We start from the raw sequence: 3,806 nt of genomic DNA on the forward strand, positions 1-3,806 counted from the left end.
CTGAACACAAGCCAGGTCGTCCCTATAGCCTACTTTCCATCTCACTTCATTAACATTGTTGCCGCACTCCAGCTAAATCTCTGCTGAATGGCAGAACATTGGACAGCCCTCGTGTTTGAGCGGGGAGACGCGCTGCACACTCACAGAGTCATGACTTCTGACCTCGGCTGCGTGTTTAACATTTCTGATCTCCTGTACGAAAAAGAAACAAAGATGTGCAATGGAGACAATCAGCTTGTGGCTGTGTTAAATTCTTTAATCGTTAAATATTGATGAACGTAATGTGACATCTCCAAAAAATTTTAATACTTTCTGTTTTTGTTTGTGTGTGTGTTGTTTAGTTTCCGTCAGAGAGGTAAAAAGGTTGAGATGTTTCCAGGAATGTGTTTGACATTTTGTTTTTTCTAACTATTTCAAATGTTAACAAGCATGCCTGAGCGGCTTAAATATCAATAGAGACTGTTGTGCCATCGCACGAGAAAAGCCTGCGGTAGAAAAAGTACAAACTGAAATTACACATCAATCTACCTGCTATTTGGATGGAACATAACAAAGTTTCCTGTGCGCACATGGAAATTAGACACAGCGTGTTGGGAAAATAATTGGAAATGCCAATTGTGATTTGCATTTAGATGAGCAGATTTTCATTCGGTACTGATATTATTATGATCAGGCCTGTGGGAAATAACTGTGCAGGTGAGAGAGAGAAAAAGAGAGAGAGAGAGAGAGAGAGAGTGTCAGTGCTGACCGAGCAAGGTTCACTGCTGCAGAAATAAAACCCTGCTCATTTATATACATTCAGTCGTGCTCATAGAGACGGCAAGCTAATAATAGTTCCATTTAGTGTTGTCATTGTTGGTTAAAATGGAGGGGAAGGGAATATAAAGGTTCATATCTGAACACATTTCATTGTTATAACTGTGACTGTGATTTGTGCCAGAAGTAAATATTGGCAGGAAATGTATAAAAAAAAAAGCCATGTCCTTAAAACATATCACTAACAAAGAAATTAGCTGCATTTCTTATGAAGACATGAAGTGAAAGTTGTTAGTTGAAGGATATTGAAACATCTATGCTCCATATTTCCATGATGTCATGTTCAGGTGGGGAAGATAAAATGCAATATAATGTTACACTGCTATGATCCTGGTTTACTTTTTAAACCAGTACTACTTCTAATTTTTAGGAAGAGACCAAGAGGCGATGAAAAGTAAAAATATGAAAGGAAAATGGGGCCATGAGTCGGGGTTAAACAACATATTTATTAGCCAAATTGCTGCTATCTGACAGCAGCTAATGTTAGCATTGTCACAAGTTCGTAACATTAGCTAAGAATCAACATCTTACCTATCTTCTCCTATAACACTTTCAAATAGTTGTTCTAGCATTGAGCAAGCTAATGGTTGTACTGGGTAGGTAGAAAGGAATATTAGATATCAGCTATTGTTTAATGCTAACATTAGCTAAGTCGTTTAAGCTTGTTTAAAGGAGATCTATTAAACTTAATATCCACATTAGTTATGTCAGTTTGGGACTCCTTCTCGTAACGTCTCGTTTAGAGCATCAGGAAACCACGTCCGCCAACAACTGTGTATATCTTAGTGTTTAAAAACACTTTGCTCAGGTTTAGTGTGGACATCCAACATCGTAATATTATATGAATATATTTTTAAAAGAATCAGCATAACAGATCTCATTTAACACTGATGTGATAGCAGATTCCAAAAGTCCCACATCAGTGGGGGCAATCCTTGTGGTTTACAAAAAATCCCTTAACAACAGTTATCTTGCAGATTACATTTAGATGCCCCCACATATGAGATTTAAAGTTTTCATTTCTTCAGAAGTCTGTCTGAATTGGTTAGGGATAACATTTCTCCCAGAGCGATACAACAGTGTGGATTTGTAGTTCCCAGACTATGTGGGTTGTGTTCTTCAGAAAAAAAACTTGAGACATCCAAGCAGAAAGCTGACTTCTAGTCTGGATTTCTTCAAAAAACATGTCTTTAATCATGCTGTTGTAACCCTAAGATTAAACTTTTCTAAGTCCTGTTAGACATGATGCGAGGATGTAAGAATCAATATTTGGTAATCCAGCTCAAGCTGTGAGAACTTCTGACTCATCGCTCTCTCCTCTCCTCTCCTCTCTCCTCTCCTCTCCTCTCTCCTCTCCTCTCCTCTCTCCTCCCCTCCCCTCTCCTCTCCTCTCCTCTCCTCTCCTCTCCTCTCCTCTCTCCTCACCTCCCCTCTCCTCTCCTCTCCTCTCCTCTCCTCTCCTCTCTCCTCCCCTCCCCTCCCCTCCCCTCTCATCTCCTCTCCTCTCCTCTCCTCTCCTCTCCTCTCAGGGTCACTGCTCTCAGACCGTCCCCTGCTGTGACCTTACACCTCTGCCTGCTTAATGACATGATCTCTCCTTTTACCTCCCTCCATACCCTCTCTCCACTGACTCCCAGGGGACCTTGCAATTGAGAGTCGGAGGGAGAAGGGCGGATTGGGTATGCCCTTAGTGGTTGCTTTGTCTCCTTTCACCTCAACCCCTGTCTACCTCCTTCGGTCCCTCTCCCTGGCCACTCTTTCACCCCCATCTCCTGTCTATGTCTTCAGCTCTTGGTAACTTCCCTCCATCTTTCCTCCCTCCATCTCCATCCATGAAAGAGAGTCCAATCTCTAATAAGCAATGCTGCTCACTCTTTACCCTAATGTATAGGTTTGGACCTGATGGAGGGGTGAAATGTTGGAGGAATACTGATGGAGAACTAAACTGGTCACACAGAGAAGCCTGGCAGATGGACAAAGGGGAAAAAGGAAGCAGTTTGTATTTGAATCAAATAGCGAAAGCCTGGGTGTGAAATTGGCTGAGATGTTACAAAGATAGAGGAGAATACGGCCTATTCTCTGTTGCAATTTTGTCATTCATGAGTTTTATTCAATACATCTTATAAATAAGCATCATAACTGTGAAATGTGTTGTTCATTTGTTGTTCACTCCTCTCACTTTGGAGCTGCAAATTAAAAAAAAACAATGAATTCACAGATTTTTTTTCTCGAACAACCAAGCTATGTTTGCATCGCAGCGTGATTGCTCCTGATTAAATTGTCTGCGTCAAAGTCACAGCTCAGCCTTGGGGGGGAGGGGGGGGGGGAGGAGTAAACAGCCCTATTAGCTGTTAACAAAGCCTCCCAGATATGAAACCATGCATGCATTTGGTGCTAAAGCCAATGGGAGATTATCCAGACTGCAAATACATGGGCGACTGAGATGCCCTTTGTACCACACAACAGAGGGCATTTCATGGGCAGAGCGCTGATCCCCTTACTGGTGTGCCGCTGAAGCAATGTAATCCCAAATTATTTAACCAGATTACTAGAGCATGTGAAAAATGTCTTCCTTTGAATTATGTATTGTGGGGGGGGTTTGTAGGGTAAAATTTGAGTTCCAGTGTCAGTGTAACTAGGTCCCTCTACAGCCAGGAACTATTCTGCAAAGAAAGATGTTTTGCAGATGTTGGTATCACACAGGTGAGGGACGAGAAAACCAATTTGAAGAGGGATTTTATTTCTGTTTGCATTCCTTCACTTTTAGTTTGCAAAGAAAACTTTATTCAATAGCAGTTATTATGTAAAATGACATTATGTACAACCCCTAAATATAACTCCTCAATGACATAGTGTCCATTTTCATCCATGCTCTGATGAAGGCTACACGGCAGAAATGTTAGCCACTTTGTTGATATGAACAAATTACATTAATTTAAAGAGAAAAACTTTTTATTTCTGAAGAGCACAACCTCGTAAGTGAGGGATAA

This window comes from Labrus bergylta, chromosome 6 (assembly GCF_963930695.1).
Source record: "Labrus bergylta chromosome 6, fLabBer1.1, whole genome shotgun sequence".
NCBI lineage: Eukaryota > Metazoa > Chordata > Actinopteri > Labriformes > Labridae > Labrus > Labrus bergylta.